Source organism: Ornithorhynchus anatinus, chromosome 1 (genome assembly GCF_004115215.2).
Source record: "Ornithorhynchus anatinus isolate Pmale09 chromosome 1, mOrnAna1.pri.v4, whole genome shotgun sequence".
In the NCBI taxonomy this organism is placed as follows: domain Eukaryota; kingdom Metazoa; phylum Chordata; class Mammalia; order Monotremata; family Ornithorhynchidae; genus Ornithorhynchus; species Ornithorhynchus anatinus.
Genome location: NC_041728.1, coordinates 40,659,102 through 40,678,831, shown reverse-complemented (window position 1 = coordinate 40,678,831; position 19,730 = coordinate 40,659,102). Strand labels below are relative to the sequence as shown.

Sequence of the window (19,730 nt, the reverse complement as noted above, 5' to 3'; positions counted from 1 at the left end):
GTGGTCGGGGAGGAGGACAAAAAGAAATGGAAGAAATATATTAGATTTATACCGGCACAGCCACTGACTCATTGTGACCTCGGCCCTGTTCTCTAAACCTCTTCCTCCCAGAAGTGAGGGAAGAGATTAATTAATGATTCACTTTCAAGTGCTACAAACCAGCCTGGTGTTATTATTATCAGGCACCATTCTGTAGTGGCCAATCACAGGCCTTTAAAAATGTCCAACGGTATAGGCTAGAGAACAAAGCAGTTTGTTTACACATCTGTCACCTTCAGTTTATGACAGCCAGTGGTACAGAGAGGGTAGCAAGTTGCAGTGGATGAGAAACCAGACCTTAAGGGAGCAGCTCACTCAACCTGATTCCTCTTAGCCTGTGAAGTCCAGTTTTCTGGGCTCCCAGAAACAGTGAGAGTTGTTAAAGGTAGAAAACCTTCCTTCTCACCACCAAGTACTCACTGACCTCTCCACTCCTCCCACTGCCCCCATCCCACAAGCAACCTCAGAAAATGTCATCTCAGCTAAGCATTCCTAATAAGTTAGTTATTGCTGGGTCCATAGCTGCGTTAATCTTTAAATTCACAACAATTTAAACAATCAAAAACAATAAGTCCCATGGGGACATGCCATCCCTGTTCCCCGAGAAGATCAGTGGCATTACCTGTTTTCACGGGAGAGGAAACAGGTTCAAAGGGCTTGCAGGAGATGTCAGTGTCACCCAGCTGGGTGAAGGGGGATAGACCAGGTACAGCTCTGAAGAGAAGCAGCATGGAATAGTGGATAGAGCAGGAGACTGGATGCAGGAAGGGCTTGGGTTCTAATCCTGGCTCTGCCACTCGTCTGCTGTATGACCTTAGGCAAGTCACTTAACTGCTCTGTGTTTCAGTTTACATTGTACTCTCCCAAGAGCTCAGTACAATGGTCTGCCCACAGTAAGCGCTCAATAAATATGATTTACAGTTGACTTCAATTACTTCACTTGTAAAATGGGGATTGATTCTGAGGCCCATGGGGACATGGAATGTGCCCAATGTAATTAGTTTGCATCTACCCCAACGTTTAGTACAGTGCCTGACACAGAGTAAGCACTTCAATACATTAAAAACAACAACAAAAGAGAGAGCCCCAATCAGATCTGTGTGGTGAATGGTGGGCCGACAATTTAAATGATCCACAGGAACACAGGTGCAGGGGATAATAAGAGACTCCCTAACATTGAACTTAACCACTTGTCAGTAGGCAGAACACCTGCCCATACTTCACCCTCTCATCAACTGCTCCAGGGAAGTCCTGGAAGAGGTGGGGGGTGGTCGTGACTCTCACTAGGATGTGGCTGTTTGGGGGGGGGGACAGGTTTACATTAGGGGGGAGGGCTTGCTTGCCCAATCCAAACTCCCTGGGACATTCTCTCCTGAATAACCGTTTTGAAATCGACGCCGGCTTGAAGACTAGCGACTCACTGAAACAAAAGTTGAATCAGGCCAGACTGGAGTGGGACACTTTTCCACTGGCCCCCATTTGGTCTTGGTATAAGCCTCACCTGAGTGACCCAGCCCCGTCACCACCTTGTTCTGAGAACAATAACCTTTCACCTGTCGGGCCTCCATCTCCCCAGCTGTGCAATGGGGTGGGAGCAATCACAACGAAGCCTCCTCCCCCGGATGAGAATATCTGTTTCAGGTGAGAGGCCTGGGAGCACGGGTTTCTCCTCCTCCTCTCCCCCACCCCGGAGCCGGGGGGGGGGGGGGGGGGGGGGGGGGCAGGGGCAGCTGTCCGGATTCATTCATTCATCCAATCGTATTTATTGAGCGCTGACTAGATGGCGAGCACCGTACTAAGCGCTTGGAAAGTCTGGGCTCATGGAGGGGCCGGACACATGTCCGTTCTATTGTCCTCTCCCGAGCGCTTAACACAGTGCTCTGCACACAGTAAGGGCTCGATAAATAGGACTGCGGGAGGAGGAGGGGGAGGCAAGGGCGAGGCCCGCGAAGGACCGGTTGGGCAGGGCTCTATCTTCTCCGCCGGAGGTGGGGGAAGGTCTGGGCAGGCCCTGAGCCCCTTTAGTCGCCCGTTTAGAGCTCGGGCTCGCCCAACCCCGGGAACACGTGCCCCCGGGGAGCCCCTCCGCCTTTCCACGTGATCGGCGCGGGTCTGGATCCCCGCAGAGCCTTGGGGGGCCCGCCGGGAGCGAGGATGCGGCCCCTGCCCCACGCACAATCCTGAGCAGCAGGAGCAGGCCCACCTCTCCCTTGCCCGGGTGGCATCGCGAACGGTCCTAACCTGGCCAGCCCCGGCGGGGACCAGGCGGCCTCCCCCTCGCCCCCCGGGCCCACCCCGGTTGGGCTGAGGTCGCCGGCGGTGGCTTTACCTGCAGGGAGACGGCGGAGAGGTCCGCGATGCTCTGCCCGTTGGCCTGGGGGAAGGGCCGGGACCGTCCGCAAACCCCGCCCCTTGCATCACCATCCCATCACCATCAGCATCCCCGGACCATCAGCATCACCTCGGAGCAGGCCCGGGTCTTCCGCCTCGCCCGATGCCCACCCTCAGGGACCCAGGGCCCAGCGCGGCCGGCCAAAGCCCCGTCCGCAAACTACAAAGGAGCCCAGAGAGCGGGCTCCTCCCTCTCGTTGGGAGCCGCGCCCGCCTCCTCAATCCAATCAGTCTAATTGTCTCTGACCCTGTCGGGGCTTGCTGTAATCCGCCCACCGTAGGGATCCTCCTCTGCGATCTCAAATGCTCTTCCGGCCCTCCCCCCCTCTGCATCTGGGAAACGGGAAAAGCTACGACCCCTAAATGCCAAGCATCAGCTGTCTCTGGCCCAGAGATGCTTGGCCACTCAGCTTTCTCTTCCTGCAATAATGCAGCAGGGAGGCCGTTACATCAGTGGTCCTCCATGAGTCTCCTCTTTCCCGGCACCGGGATGAGCTGCACACTGTGACCTTTGCAGTTTTTGTCTGGCCGCCTCTGTGACCCCTAATTGTCACCCCCTGAGGGGCAGAGTTTAACGGGTGTTGTCCTATTGTCGTTACGAGGTCTGCAGGGAGCTGTCCCGGGCTTAAGGAGCCCCGGGGGAGTTCAGAACTCAGGGGAATGTGTTGGAAGATTTGCAGGCTGCACCTGAGGCCGGAGTTAGGGTGCCAGACTCAGCCCCTTTGCCCTCTTCAGGCCTACCAAGCCACTGAGATTTGGCTCTGACGATGCTGTCTTGTATCTGTTTCGTTGTCTCTATCTGACTGGAGAGGTTCTGGAGTCAGCTGACCACACGCTGCCTGGAAGGGGCCGCTACGGCAGCTCACTCTGGAACAGCGAGGCAAACACCAGTTTGGGTCCCGGGCCCGCTTGAGACCGGCAGGACTGAGCTCCCGGGCCTTCATAGTTGAAATCTCAAGCCCCAGGCACAGCCTTCTCTCCCTCTCCCCCGCAACACACACATACCACAAGCCCTTCCTGGGCCCTGGAAGGGCACCTGTCTGCTGGGAGATGCTCCAATGACAGGGATTGGGTGGTCCCGGCATCCCCTCCCTCATCCCAGCCATGCACTGTGATAAATGAGCGTTAGCATCCTTTTCCCCCATCGTTCGTGCTAGATAGATAGCTCCTCTATCTCACCCACATCCTGCCTCAGGTCTGGAGTGTCCTCCCTCTTCATATCTGACAGACAGTCACTCTCCCTACCTTCAAAGTCTTATTGAAAGCTCATCACCTCCAAGTGGCCTTCCCTGACGAAAGCTTCATTCCTCTTCTCCCTCTCCCTTCTGCATCGCCCTTCCACCCCTCCTTCAGTTCAGAACACATATGCACCTATCCTTTATTTATATTAATGTCTGCCTTCCCCTTTAGATTGTAAACTCGTTGTGGGCAGGGAACCTGTCTTCTAACTCTGTTATATTGTACTCTCTCAAGGCTTAGTCTAGTGCTATATGCACAGTGAGTGCTCAATAATTATGGTTAATTGATAGAAAGTGCACAAGCCCTGCCACACCAGTGTGGGAAAAAAGCAGATGAGGGGTGTCAGGGTGTGTTCACCTGGACTTGGAGGCAAAGTTGTGGTGAAGATCTATGAGAAGGCCAGGATGAGAGTGCTGGTTCTGAATAAGAACATTCAGAAAAGATTAGGATTCCAGTCTGGAGAGATGCAGACTGAGAGGGGACATCAGTGAAGTCTTAATCATCAGGAAAATTGGATAAACGATACAGAATTGTTATTTCCCAAACCCTGCAACACCATGGTGAGAAGTTTGAAGGTTGGGGCTTAAAATGAACCCAAAGGAAAAACTTTTTCACCAGATGTTATTTAAGCCTAGGGAATTCATTACTACAGGAAGCGGGGCCAGCAAAAATGAAAAACAAAAAGTATGGCTTCAAGAAATATTTGGATAAACAGGTGGATTATTTGATGGAAGTCAGAGATGTGAGAGGGAAGACAGATTTTAGAACACTTAAGGGAAAGGCTAAAAAGAGACATGAATAAAAGGTCCATGGTGGGTTATTCAAGGGAAACATTATGGATGTCATGTGATGTATCCATAGCCATTGAGAGATATCCAGTTTGGGAGCTATCACTATTTCTCCAAATGTTCTTGGTTCCTGCCACTGGAGACAGAACACACTGGGCTGGATGGGTAATCAGTCTGTCCCCATTCTGACAGTGCTTAGGGATTTATATTCCAACTCTGCAGTGTGTGCCCAGCATTTTCCCATTCTGCGCCTCAGTCATCCTAACTGCAAAATCGGAGTACACATAATAATGAATACCTGACCCCTTCCTCCTGCTTCAGTGGTTTTGACATCACACCGGGTTTGAAACTCCTGTCAAGAAAGAGTCTACGGAAGCGCATACAACTATGCCTTGGGAAATATTTCAATATTCAGAGTGGACTACCACCCATAAAAGCATACCTCTCTTGCCCTGCTGCCCTCTATCCTGCTATGCTTTCATGTCAGCAGCTTCTTCCGCTAAATCATGCCTCATGCTTGTCGGCTAATCTCCTTACGGTTACCCATGCTAGACACTCCAGCCTCTGAACCCTGTTCACACCATTCCCTTCCATCTGGAATGCCCTCCTCCTTCTGCTTCACCAAACCACACCACTCCCTTTATTCAGGGCCCTACTCACCTCCTGCCTGAAGCCTTCCCTGGTTACCCTGGCCATACTAACCACTTTTACTACCCTCTTCTCATATTCCTGTTTTTCAGGTGTTTATACTTTTACACTTTTAGTTTTATGTTCATGGCTTAATGTTTGTTGGATTCCTCCATAAACTTGTGAACTCAAGGATAGGGACCTTACCATTTTTTACTTCTTTTATAAACTGCTTTAACACTTAGGCTTTGCCCAAAATTGGTGCTCCATAAATACTGGTGGCAATAACATGTCTAATGGTTCAAGTCTGTGCAAAGAGGTAGTGGCTTTAAACTCATGTCTTCACGATTAATCTCTAATCACCTCATTTTATATCTTCCAAAGCTCCTTTAGCCCTTTTACGCCACATAAGCACTTAAGTACTCACAACTCCCTTTGGCACTTATGTACGCATCTGTCCATAGCTTATTAATACTTCTTTCTCCCTAGTTAGGTTATAAAATCCTTGAGGGCAGGAAGCATGTCTACTAACTACTACTGTACTTCCCAAGCACCTTATACACACAGAATACCGGGCTTGAGTGGATGATTGGTCTGTCCCCATTCTGACACCACTTAGGGTCTTATATTCCAACTCTGCAGTCTGTGCCTAGCATTTTCCCATTTTGTGCCTCAGTCATCCTATTTGCAAAACGGGAGTGCATGTCATAATAAATTCCCGTCCCCCTCCTCCTGCTTGAGTGGTTTTGACATCACACAGAGTTTGAAACTCCTGACAAGCGTCTACAGAAACGCACATAACTATGCCTTGGGAAATATTTCAATATTCAGAGTGGACTACCACCCATAAAAGTATACCTCTTGCCCTGCTAACTCCCAGCAGGGCTGGGAGGGAAGATGAATAAAGGAAGCAAGTATGGGTGATGCAGAAGGGAGTGGAAGAAAAGGAAAAGAGGGCTTAGTCAAGGAAGGCCTCTTGGTTAGAGATGTGCCTTCAATGAGGCTTTGATGAGAGGAAGAGTAATTGTCTGTCAGATATGAAGAGGGAGGATGTTACAGACCAGAGGCAGGATGTGGGTGAAAGGTTGCAGCAAGTTAGGTGAGATTGAGGTGCAGTGAGAAGATTAGTGTTAGAGGAGCAAAGTGCATGGGCTGGGTTGTAGTAGGAGAGTAGCAAGGTGAGGTAGGAGGGGGCAGTGTAATTGAGTGCTTCAAAGCCGACGGTGAGGAGTTTCTGTTTGACGCAGAGGTAATACGGTGCTCTATCCATGGCTGGTGCTCAATAAATGCTACTGATTGAATGATTATATAATAATAATATTGTTGGTATTTGTTAAGTGCTTACTATATGCCAAGCACTGTTCTAAGCGCTGGGGCAGATACAAGGTAATCAGGTTGACCCATGTAGGGCTCACAGTCTTCACCTCCATTTTACAGATGAAGTAACTGAGGAACAGAGAAGTGAAGTGACCTGCCCAAGGTCACACAGCTGACAAGTGGCGGAGTAGGGATTAGAACCCACGACCTCTGACTCCCAAGCCCGTCTCTTTCCACTAAGCCACGTTGCTTCTCTAATATCCAGATAGACACCAAAAGAAGCCTCAAAGAGGTAGAAAGTCCAGGATAGTTACTGCCAACAAGAGGCTTGTTCCCCTTGGAGGTATTCTCTTGTCTTTACACACAGTCACATCACTGACACCTCCAAGTTCTCCCCACCTTTGCCAAGTCAACAACTCTTACCCTGAGAGAGAATTTTTCTCACCAGTCCCCTTGACCTTAAAGTGGGAAGAATTCACAGCTGGCAGATGGTGCTAACTGGATGACCCGGAGGTCAGCCACCCTCGGCTGCCTCAAACCTTTCCCATTCAGCCTGATTGCCATGATCCAATCTCTGCTCTCAGGCCCCAGCTCAGATGAAATGTGTGTCACAGCGGCCGCTGTTGACATCACAAAGGATGTGACTCATTGTTGTGCTTGGGACCACAGGGAGCAGAACTCAGTAGTAACCCACGGGCCATTCTTCCAGTAAAAAAGGCAGAGATAGCCCATCTATGAACACTTAAGGGATTGATCCCTGGGTCTCTCTTCAGTCTGCCTGAAACCAGGCTTGAATCCAGTATTATTAAAAAGATGTGCTCATCACAAATGAGACAGGGAAAAGAACGGAGTCCATTGTACCCAGGTAGTCGAGATCGCTTTCCAAAACATACATACCTGTTGGCTATAGAAGCAGCACTCTCAATGGCCGGCCCTCTGAGCTCAAGCCTCTCTAATGAGGATGGAGTCTGAGTAATCAGTCCCAATTCAGGGAAGAGACCAGTCATGAATTCCACGTGCGGCAGCAGGGGGACAAAAAGACCACTACAGAAAATTTAAAAGCACTCCTCCTCCAAGAGGCGTTCCCAGACTAAGCTCTCATTTCCTCTTCTCCCACTCTCTTCTATATTGCCTTTTCACTCTGATTTGCACCCTTTATTCACTCCTCAACCCCACAGCACTCATATTCATATCCACAGTTGATTTATTTATATCAGTGTCTGTATTCCCCTCTCCACTGTAAGCCTACATTGTGGGCGGGAAGTGTGTCTACCAACTCTGTTACTCTGTACTCCCCCAAGCACTTAGTACACAGTAAGCGCTCAATAAGTACGATTGATCGGTCAGTTCTCTGGAACCCAGAATACTGCCTGAAGTTCAGGTCACATCTTAGGAAAGATATAATCAAGCCTGAGAAAGTACAAAGACAAGCCACCAAGATTCACTGGGGTGATGTGGAAAAGCTCTCATATCGGGGGGGGGGGGGGGAGGGAGGAATGAAATTATTTTCCATCTGGAAAAATGAAAGCAAAAAGGAGCATGATTGAAGTTTACAAAATAACCAAACCAAGAGCATGGAGAGAGTCAACCAGTTGCTCATTAACTCTCACAACACTAGGACTAGGGAAGCGGCGTGGCCTACTGGAAAGAGCACAGGCTTGGGAGTCAGATGACCTGGGTTCTAAACCCAGATCCATCACTTGTCTGCAAGTCACTTAACTTCTAAGTGCCTCAGTTACCTCATCTCTGTATTGGTGTGGCTTACGTTCAATGACCGTAACATAAGAAATCCATTAAGGAGTCTGGCCAATGTTACTTTGGTAACTGCTTCAGATAGTGTTTACAGGGCCACTGTGATGATAGTTAAGCATTTAGTACAGTGCTAAACATTTATTATAGTGCTATGCGCAAAATAAGCACTCAGTAAATACCATTGATGATGATGGTTCCGCCCCCTTAACAGCCAGACTAACTCTCCCTCTCCACCAAAAAATCTGGCTAGATCTTTCATCTGTGGATCTAGCGACCCTCTGTGAACCTCTCTGAAGCTCATGCTTCTTACTAATAATGCAGTTTGGCAGGATGGCTTGCTGAAAATGAATTCCACCTAAGAATTTAAGTAGTGCAGGGAAGTAGTGTCAGAATTATTTCCAGTGGGTTACCCTGCATTCTCCTGCTTTTTATTCCATGTTCCTCCCACCATCAGTGTCTGAAGACGCACACTGGAAAGTCTGAAATTGGCACTGAGTTAAGCGCTGCTGCCTACTCTGCACCCCTCTCCCTCCTCCAACTCCCCAGCAGAATCTCACAGATTCTCAGCTCTGGTCCCTCTTTTAGGGAAATACCCCTATGGCAGGTTGGCATGTGGCATTCTGTCTCTGGTCCTGTCAACCTTCCCTTCACGTTCAGTCCATGGCAAACAGCATGGTCTAGTGGGTAGAGCCTGGGCCTGGGAGCCAGGCAAAAAGGGTTCTAATCTCAGCTCTGCCATTTGCTCGCTATGTGGTCTTGAGCAAGTCACCTCACTACGCTGTGCCTCGATCTCCTCAACTGCAAAATGGGGATTTAATACCTGTTTTGGGGTGGTTTTTTCAATAGTATTTGCTAAGCACTTACTATGTGCCAGGAACAGTACTAAGCACCGGCAAGCTTCCCAGGTTGGACACGGTCCCTGTCCCACATGGGCCTTGCAGTCTTAATCCCCATTTTACAGATGAGGTAACTGAGGCACAGAGACTTTAAGTGACTTGCCCAAGGTCACACAGCAGACAAATGGAGGATCCAGGATTAGAACCCAGGGTCTTCTGACTTTCAGTCCTGTGCTCTACCCACTAGTCCACACTGCTTCCCACTGTTCTCCCTCCTACTCAGACTGTGAGCAGGGAATATATCTGGCCTGATTAACTTGTACTTGTACCTACTCCAGTGCTTAGAACAGTCCTTGACACATAGTGAGTGCTTAACAAATATCATGAAAAAAAATACTCCTCCCTAACTCCTCTTCCCATCCTTCTCTCCCTTCTCTATCCTTCTCACCTCACCCCAAATTCTACTAGAGGCTGTGAAGTTGAGAGTTTTTCTGTTTTGTAATTCTTAGATTCTCCTTCAAGATCTGTCTGAGGCTGGGCAGGCATCAGGACTCCAAGGGAACCAGCCATGCAGCCACAAAACTTTCAGGCACCTATCCAGTCAGATGTCATTCTTCTGGCTCGGAGAGAGAGGGTGCTACGGTACCAGTTGACAAGCCTCCTCTCCCCTGGCATTTGGTGGGGTATCACCAGTCCCCCAAAACTCCATTCACAGAAGTCTCACCCCCAGGATGGCCCTCCAGAACCTCTGTCAAATGGCTTGGCCTCTTAAGGAGAGCCAGCCAGATACTGAGCATCTGATTCTGTTTTGAGTCCCCAGTCCAATACACAACCTGGAAGTCTCAACTGGGAAGGAATTAGGTAGGATTCAAAAACTCCTCCAAGCTCAGCTAGTGTAGAGCAGGGTTGACCAGCAGGAGCCTAATTGATTTTTTTTATGGTATTTGTTAAGCTCTTACTATGGGTCAAATACTGTTCTAAGTGCTGGGGTAGGTCAAGTTAATTAGGTTGGATAATAGTTGCTGTTCCGCTTGGGGCTCAACACTCTAAGTAGGAGGGAGAACAGGTATTGAATCCCCATTTTACAGATGAAGAAACTGAGGCACAGAGAAGTTAAGTCACTTGCCCAAGGTCACACAGCAAGAAATTGGCAGAGCTGTGTTTAGAACCCAGGTGCCCTGACTCCCAGGCCCTTGCTCTTTCCACTAGGCCATGCTGACTCCTGTGCCTTTCTTAGGGGGACTGCAACCCTACTCCTAAGGAATTCAAAGTTGTTTTCCAAATGTTCCCTCTGTGCCTGCCCCACACTCTTGGGATTCAGAAAACACTTTTCTTCCCATTTTATACCATTTTATAGAAAGGCAAGCTGACCCTCAGAGGATACCCCAGTCGGACAGTGGGGATTCCAGGAGCAGAAGGGATCCAAGACAGCTCTAATGGGAAAAGGAGAGGCTGGTGAACAAAGATAAGGATCGATTGATTGAATGATTGATTGACTGAAAAGAAGAGATAGGGTGAGCACTTTGATTCTAAGAACTGGCAGTTTGGTCAAAGTGCCAGGCCCGCTCCCATCAAGACCAAGTTCTGGGTACTGTGTTGCTGGGATCCACACGGACCAGAATTGCCTCCAACCCTATGAGTCCAAATCAGTGCTCTGAGGTCCACAGAGGATTGCCCAAAGGCCAGGGATACTTTCATCATCCGCTGCAACACTGTGAAATCCCTCCACTGCAAGGAAGCTTCCTCCTTTCCCTCGAGTGGCTTTGAATAGAAGTAATAAGAATAATGATGGTATTTGTTAAGAGCTTAGTATATGCCAAGAACGGTTCTAAGTGCTGGAGGAGATACAAGGAAACCAGATTGTCCCATGTGAGGCTCACAGTCTTAATCCTCATTTTACAGATGAGGTAACTGAGGCACAGAGAAGTTAAGTGATTTGCCCAAAGTCACACAGCTGATAAGTGGTGTATCCGGGATTAGAATCCACAACCTCTGACTACCAAGCCCACACTCTTTTCTCTAAGCCAGCAGTGACCTTGGTGACCAGAGCAGCTCGCACCTTCCTACAAAAGTGGAAGGTGGGGCCGAAGACCTGGTACAAAGGCAAGAGTTGGGAAGAACTGGGGAAATGTGGGGTGAGGTGGCCGGAACTTAAGCAGTGAGAGGCCGACATGAAGGGATGTCTCTTCGATCCAGTCATGAATGGTTGTTTTACTGTTGACATTGATTTGCTTATTTCAGCTTGTTTTCTTTTTCTTTTCTCCCCAACCCTGCAATTGTGAGAACCTTCTGGGCCAGGGTCTGAATCTGAATCAATATCCATGTGTTCTTCCTAGAGCTTAGTATAATCCTTCCTACAGTGTAAGCAATTGATGGATGTTAGTATTGATTGACTGACTGATGCACTGCAGTTTTCTAATTCCTTTTCCTTCAGCTTCCATCACCATTTTTTTTTCTTGGAAGCAAGGAGAGAGCAGCAGTTTAGACTTTTGGGTCTACTATTGGATGGCAGAAGACATGGATTATAGGGATGGCAATGGTGATAATAATAATAACTGTGGTATCTGTTAAGTATTTACTGTGTGCCAAGCACTGTACTAAGTGGTGGGGTGGGTACAAGATAATCAGGTTGTACATAAAGTCTCTGTTCCTCATCAGGCTCACAGTCTAAGTAGGAGGGAGAACAGATATTAAAGCCCCACATTACAGATGAGGAAACTAAAGCCCAGAGAAGTTAAATGACTTGCGCAAGGTCAAGCAACAGACAAGTAGCAGAGCTGGGATTTGACCTCAGGTCTTCTTACTCCCAGCCCCGTGCTCTTCCCACTAGGCGATCTCAAGTCTGTAAACTATGGTTCCTGAAAGCCTGCAGGGCTGGGTACTGATAATCCAGTCTTTCCACAGAGGGTAATGAGCACTAAATTTAAGGTAAAGTGGCCCCTCTACCCTCATTCGGGTGAAGCCCCCTGCAGCTTTGCTCAACATTAAAAATGTATGAGGCTTTAAGAGAAAGGAAGGGACCAGCCCATAGTCAGGGACAGAGCTGGGAATAGAAAGCAAAGTGGGAGTGAGATGAAGGAAGGGAATGTATTTATTTCCTGGAAGTGTGTTCATACTTCCAATCCTAAGTGAAAATCTTGACTATTTGAGAGAGCTCTGGGCTTGGGGGTCATCTCTACATTTGTTCCTGGCCATACCACTTGGAAGCAGAATCTATGAGCTTGCTCCAGCCCTGTAATTTAGGGTTTAGGATGATGCTATTCAACTCCCTTGTGTTCATTCATTCATTCATTCATTCATTCATTCATTCAGTAGTATTTATTGAGCGCTTACTATGTGCAGAGCACTGTACTAAGCACTTAGAATGTACAAATCGGCAACAGATAGAGACAGTCCCTGCCCTTTGATGGGCTTACAGTCTAATCAGGAGAGACAAGCAGACAAGAACAATGGCAATAAATAGAGTCAAGGGGAAGAACATCTCATAAAAACAATGGCAAATAAATAGAATCAGGGTGATGTACATCTCATTAAACAAAATAAACAAAATAAATAGGATGATGAAGATATATACAGTTGAGCGGACAAGTACAGTGCTGAGGGGGTGGGACGGGAGAGGGGGAGGAGGAGAGGGAAAGGGGAGAGAAGAGGGTTTAGCTGTGGAGAGGTGAAGGGGGAGGGTAGAGGGAGCAGAGGGAAAAAGGGTGGAGCTCAGTCTGGGAAGGCCTCTTGGAGGAGGTGAGCTTTAAGTAGGGATTTGAAGAGGGGAAGAGAATTAGATTGACAGAGATGAGGAGGGAGGGCATTCCAGGACCGCGGGAAGCCCCTGTGGAATTGGGGTCCGAGGCAGTGGAACCCAAGAAATTAGGTCTAGGAGACCTCTCAATCAATCAATTAATCAGTTGTATTTACTGAGCACCAATTGCGTACACTTACTGTTCCAAAGGCTTAGGAGAACACAATAGAATAAATAGACATGATCCTGGCTCTCAAGAAGCTTACAATCTAATGAGGGAGACAGACACTAAAGTAAAGTTCAGCTAGAAGGAAATAAGGCTGCGTAACTTTGGGCAAGTCACTTAACTTTTCTGTACCTCAGTTATCTCATCTGTAAAATTGGAATTGACTATGAGCCCCACATGGGACATGGACTGTGTCCAAACTGATTAACTTGTAGCTACCCCCAGCGCTTAGGAAAGTGCCTGGCACATTGTAAGCACTGGAATACCATTAAAAAAAGTAATAGAGTATAAAGATATGTACATAAGGACAGCAGCGGTGTGGAGAAGGGTGGAGAGTGAGTACTTCGGTGGTGCAAAGATGCTGAAATGGGAGTTAGGGGATAAAAAGTGGGGAGATTAGAAATTCACTGGGGAAGACCTTCAGGAGATGTGATTTAAGAAAGGTTTTGAAGATGAGAAGAGCAGTTGTCTGCTGTATGTTTAAGGAGGTGGAGGAGAGTTCCAGACAAGGGGAAGGTGGAGCAAGCGGTTGACAGCCGGAGAGGCAGAGTGAGTCGGTTAGCTTGAGAGTGGAAGCTGGGGTGGGAGAAGAGAGTGGATTAGTAGGAGAGAGAGAAATGATTAAAACCAATTGTTAGTCGTTTCTGTTTGACGCAGAGAGGAATGGGCAATGATTAGAGATTTCTGAGGAATGGTAGGAAGCAGGCAGATCATTGTTTTAGAAAAATGATCCGGGCAACATAGTGGGCATTGGACTGGAGGAGGAGATAGGAGACAGGAAGATCAATAAGGAGGATGAAGCTGGACTATGACAAGTGCCTGAGCCAATATGGGATCACTTGAGTGGAAATCCTGGAAATATCAGGTGAAAGATTGAATATAGGGGTTAAAGAGAGGGAGGAGTCCAGGATAATTCTAAGGATGCAGGCTTTTTTTTTATAGTATTTCATTAAGTCCTCACTATGTGCCAGGCAACGTATTAAGTACTGGGGGAGATTAATCAGTTAATCAGGTTGGACACAATCCTCGTCTCACAGGGGACTCACAGTTTTAATCCCCATTTTACAGATGAGGTAACTAAGGCATAGAGAAGTGAAGTGATCTGCTCTAGGTCACACGGCAGAAAAGTGACAGAGCCAGGACTAGAACCTAGGTTCTTCCAATTCCCAGGCCCAAGCTCTATTCACTAGGCCACCTTCTTCTCACAGAATCACAGATTCTGCTTGAGATATGGGAAGGATGGTGATGTTGTCGATTGTCATGGAAAAGTTAAGTGAAGGAGGGAATTTGGGAGAGAAGATGAGTTCAGTTTTGGATGTATAGAGCTTGAAGTGTCGGCCGGACATCCAAGTAGAGTTGTCCTGTAGGCAGGAGGAATGTGAGATTGCAGTGATGGAGAGAGATCAGGGCTAGTGAAGTCATCCACATAGAGGTGGTAGTTGGAAAGAAATGGGTCCAGAACAGAGTCTTGAGGGACCCCAAGAGTTAGAGGGTGGGAGGCAGAGGAGAAGGTCAGAGCAAGGCCACCCCATTGTCAACAATCTGTAAATTCATGGACGACCTGTAAAAATGAGCCCCAAACTGCTTGTGGTTGTAAAACCTATAAAAATATTCCCAGACCTGTAAAGACTGAGTGGCAGCAGGCTTCAGCTTGCCAAGGCTCCAACGGTTCCATGGGCAGCTGTGGCAGGCACAGCCTGCATACATGGATTTATGGCTGGTTGGCAACCCTCACTCCGGCCTTGCCCACCTTGAGAGCCAGCATGGCTTTTCGCTCCCAAGACTGAAGCTCAGAGCAGTTCTACACCCATCTCCCTTTCCCCCTTCTAATAATAGTAACAACAATAATATTTTTGTCAAGTATTTAATATGTGCCAAACACTGTACTAAGCATTGGGGTAAATACAAGATAAATGGGTTGGATACAATCCCTGTCCCACATGGGTTTCACACTTTTAGGGGAAGGAAGAGCAGGCATTGAATTTCCATTCTGCAAATGAGGAAACTGAGGCACAGGGAAGTGAAATAACTTGCCCAAAGCCACACAGCAGGCAAGGATCAGGGTCTGGATTAGAACTCTGGTCCTCGGACTCCCAGGCCTCTGCTCTCTTCACGAAGCCGTGCTGTTTCTTCCTTCTCCCGTGAGGCCTCCTTTCCTCAAGGGCTTCGCGGCCACCTGCTCCACTCCACTGAGTGGAGAGAGGTGGTGGAAAGAACCTGCCATCGGGGCCTTGCCCCTCCCTTCTGACTAAGTAAGGCCTATTGTTCTGCCTCAGATAGGCTAGTGGCCTGCCCTTGTCTTCGGCCCCTGGAGACGCGGCACTGAAGTGTAACTCCTCTGACATTTCCATGTGGCCTCAAGGACATTTCTTTTCCTCAGAGTTCTCCCAGAAGCCCTCTTACCTAAGGTTTGCAGGCTCTCCTTGAAGGGATGAATTGTGTCATTCCTGGCTGGAGATTATGATCAACCAATGAGAGGGCAGGGGCCGGACTCTCCCTAGAACATTCTGCTTCTACAGGTTCCACTGAACACAATGCTGGCCTCTCATTTCTGCTGCTCTATTCCCTCCCAGTGCCAGGAAAGATGGGCCACTTCGCTTCCTGCCCTCAGCAGTCCTGTGGAGCAGGGGCCTCAGGAGATAGCTACCTAACTTTAATGGGGCTGTGGAAGACATAGCCCCACTGACTATATATAGGGAGAGACAGAGAAAGAGAGAGATCGAGAGAGAGAAAGAGAGAGATGGTGTTGGGGGGGAAGGACATGCCAGCTTGTGAAGCACTCGGGGAGGTGGGTAGCTGCAGCCTGCAAGAGATGGTTATTCTTAGATGCCAGGAATAGCTCAGATTGGGTGTCTGGCACCTCCGTCTGTACCCAGAGGTACAGGGTGAGGGAGGAGAGGCAGGGAGCTGAACGGTGGGACTCGCTGAGCCCTTTCCTGTTTGATCCTGCGACAGGCTCCTTATCTGCAGGGGAGGGCTAGGGTTAGAGCTAGGAGATCTCTTCAGGAGGCCTCTTCTGGGCCATGGGGCTGAGGCAGGGGAGGTGGGTACGGGGATGAAGATGAGGATTGAGACTGCTGCTTCTTTGTCTTCATAAACTCATTCTTTGGCTGGACCACTGGGAAAAGGATTTGTCTATAGACTGGTTTTGTGCTTGCCAGATCCTGGAGCAGGAATGACTCAGCAAGAAGACAAAGGTGCTAACCGAAACCTCAACGGAAACTTTCCAATCAGCATCTGTCCTGACGCCTTGGAGAAAGAACTGGGCAGTCAGGGGGGTACCCTTTGTCCTTCTGACTGCTCTGCCCCTGAAGTTAAGGAGAGGGACATCAGCTTTGACAGCAGGCCTGGGAGTCAGAGGCCCTGGGTTCTAATACCAGTTCTGCCAGTTGCCTCCCATGTGACCTTAGACACTTCACTTAACTTCTCTGTGACTCAGTTACCTCATCTGTAAAATGGAGATTTAGACAGGGAGTCCCATGTGGGGCTTGGATGATCTTGTACCTGCCCCAGGGCTTACTACTGTGCCTGGCACATAGTAAGTGCTTAACAAATACTATAAAAAAGTCACTTAATTTCCCTGTGCCTCAGTTTCCTCAACTGTAAATGGGAATCCATTATCTGTTCACCCTCTTACTTAGATATTGAGCCTCATGAGGGAAAGAGATTATGTCTAACCTGATTGATTTGTAACTACCCCAGTGCTTAGAGCAATGCTTGACCCAGAATAAGCACTTAGCAAATGCCATTAAAAAGAACAGCTACAAATCTTCTTTGATTCCTGACTAAGAGGAGGATGGTAGGAGTAAGAGGGATGGGAAGATAAAATCCCTTGGAACACTAAGGAAGAAGCAGCATAGCCTAGTGGATAGAGCCCAGGCCTGGGTTCAAATTCTGGCTCCACCACTTGTCTGTTGTGCAACCATGGGTAGGTCACTTAACTTCTCTGTGTCTCAGTTACCTCTTCTGCAAAATGGGGATTAAGACTGTGAGCTCCACATGGGACAGGAACTGTATCCAATCTGATTAACATGTATCTACCACAGCACTCAGATCAGTGCCTGGTAAATAGTAAGGGCTTAACAAGCAACTAAGCAACAGTGAGGACATAAAATCCCCTGAAGATAGGCTGCGTGGGCATTCCTCCATGGATTACTCTCCCTGCCCTTCAAAACCTTATTAAAGGCACATCTCCTCCAAGAGACCTTCCCTGACTAAGGCCTCCTTTCCTCTTCTCCCACTCCCTTCCACATTGCCCTGACTTACTCCCTTTAATCATCCCTGCTCCCAGATCCACAGCACTTATGTACATATCTGTAATTTATTTAGTTATATTAATGTCTATCTTCTCCTCTAGACTGTAAGCTCATTGTGGACAGGGAATGTGTCTGTTTATTGTTACATTGAACTCTCCCAAGCACTTAGTACAGTGCTCTGCACACAGTAAGCACTCAATAAATACAATTGAATGTCTGACAGATCGATTCTTCCCTCCCCACCTCCACCCCTCAGATCAGACAACACAACACAGGATGAAGGAAAAGAACGGTGGGCCACACAGGGGACAGACAAGAGTTTTCATATCTTCGGGGGCATCTGTTCCTTCCTCTACTGGTTTCAACCCTCCTGGGTCGGGAGGAGGAAAGGCAAGGGAATGAGGAGACAGAATGCTGGGATCTGGTTAAGTCACCTTAAAATAGAATAGAGAGGAACTTGAAATGGTGAGGGAATGACCAAGTATGAAGAAGGGAGAAGGTGGAGGAGTTAGAGACGTTTGAGATGTGGAAAGGTAAGAGGCATTAGGAGATAAAGTTGGGAGAGAAGCTGAGGTGGGGAAGGGAAGGGGCATTGGAATGGGGTGGAGAAAGGTGTGTTTTGGTGTGCTGTGAAGATTGGATTTAAGTCACCGCTGATCACATCCCAGAACTCTCCACTAGGTAGCCCGGAGGACTCTTTCAGGTACCTGCCACCCCTGATCAAGGCTATGAGTGTCCTCAGACTCCTCCTCTACTGGACTGCCTCTCAGAAATGCCACACCAGCTCTCCTCCATGTCACCAAGGAGCCTCCATCCCAACCTGCCTCCCACCACCCCGGTGGGACAGAGAAAAAGCAGCCGCAGCCTGGCACCTCCTTCAGAAACCTTGCGTAGGCTGTGGTGGCTACTGCGGGGGCAGTCAATGCGGTGACTTGAAGCAGCAAGTAGCTGGAAATCCTGCTCTTCCAAGTCACTGTTCCCTACTGAGCATTGTTTCTTTGTCTTTGTTGCCTTTGCATTTTTGTTTCATCTCTCTCTATATGTCTGTCACCAGTGCCCTCAACCCCCCTTTGCATTTTTAGATTGTAAGCCCCTTGAAGGAAAGGGATGGTGTCTAATCCTCACCTGTGTATTCTTCCCTAGTGCTTAGTACGGTGCTCTGCTCCTAGTAAATGCTTAAAAAATGCTATTACTACTACAACCACTAAGATAGACAAGGATGCAGATGACTCCAACATCTGCTTGCAGGGAAGCAGCATGGCTTAGTGGAAAGAGCACGGGCTTGGGAGTCAGAGGACATAGGTTCTAATCCCAGCTCCGCCACTGTCTGCTCTGTGACCTTGGGCAAGTCACTTTACTTCTCTGCATCTCAGTTAGCTCATCTGTAAAATGAGGATTGAAACTGTGAGCCCCCCTTGGGACAACTGATTTCTTTATATCTTCCCCAGTACTGAGAATAGTGCTCAGTACTTATTAAGCTCTTAACAAATACTATAATTATATCATTCTTATTATCTGTTTCTAATTTTTATGTTTCTGCACAAACTTTGTTTTAGTGGCAAAACCAGCAGGCCTAGGAGAAAGGATAAATAGAGGTGCAGTCTGACAAGTTGGGCATGACAGACCAACTCCAGGAAAGCCCAGGCCAGAACAGGATTTTCCTAGCCCCAGTTGGGCCTGTTAATTATATTAATGCCTGTCTCCCCCTCTGGACTGTATGCTCTTTCTGGGCACAGAATGTGTCATATTATACTCTTCCAAGGGCTTAGGACAGCAATTGGCACATAGAATAAAGAAAATCAATGAATAATATTTATTGAGAATTACTACTTGTTAAGCACTCACTATGTTCCAGGCATTGTACTAAGCACTGGGGTAGAAACAAGCTGATCAGGTTGGACACAGTCCTTGCCCCACATAGCCTTAATTTCCATTTAACAGATGAGGTAACTGAGGCACAGAGAAGTTAAGTGACTTGCTCAAGGCCACACTGCAGACGAGTGGCAGAACTGGGATTAAAAGCCAAGCCCTCTGACTCCCAGGCTCATGGTCTACCCACTAGGCCTTGCTGCTCTCAATTGATTGATTGATAATTTCGAGCTGGCAATGGGTCATGGTCCTACAAAGCAATCTATAGCTTTCTGATTGGCAGAAATTCTGTCCCTGATCCTTCTCATTTCCCCTACCAAATAGCCAAGTAACTATTTCTGTCCACTTTCAGATGCTATTGTCCCAACAATGCCATTAACAACATCCCACAAAGTAAGGTCCTTTAAAAAAAACCCTGGCTTCCCAGAAAGAAAATATCAGCACCTGGTCACAAGGACCTTGCCTGGCACCATCCAAGATAAAACTAAAGACCTTCCTTGAGGAATGGCAAAAATCCAAGCCTTGCATGAATATCCAGAATAGAAAAACCCTTACAAATACCTTACTTTAAAGAAATAATTTGCTTATCCAACTGAGGTGAGGAAGAAAGTTAAAGAGAAGAATAGGGAGGAGGTAGAGTGTGTGGCTGTATAC

General features: G+C 48.0%; 1 protein-coding gene across 9 annotated transcripts in view; it reads right to left on the bottom strand.

Annotated features, from left to right (window-relative positions):
- Window positions 1-19,730, bottom strand: part of TMEM63C (transmembrane protein 63C) — a 95,235-nt gene that overhangs the window by 53,070 nt on the left and 22,435 nt on the right. For 4 of the 9 annotated variants that reach the window (XM_029074678.2, XM_039911670.1, XM_029074665.2 and 1 more), the window contains exon 1: window positions 2,369-2,716. The exons of 1 other annotated variant lie outside the window; for it this stretch is intronic. The gene's annotated coding sequence lies outside the window, so the exon portion shown is untranslated. Of the gene's footprint in view, window positions 1-2,368; window positions 2,717-6,824; window positions 6,924-19,730 lie in introns of those variants that run through there. 4 more of the 9 variants (XM_029074685.2, XM_029074750.2, XM_029074756.2 and 1 more) reach the window with 4 other exon arrangements.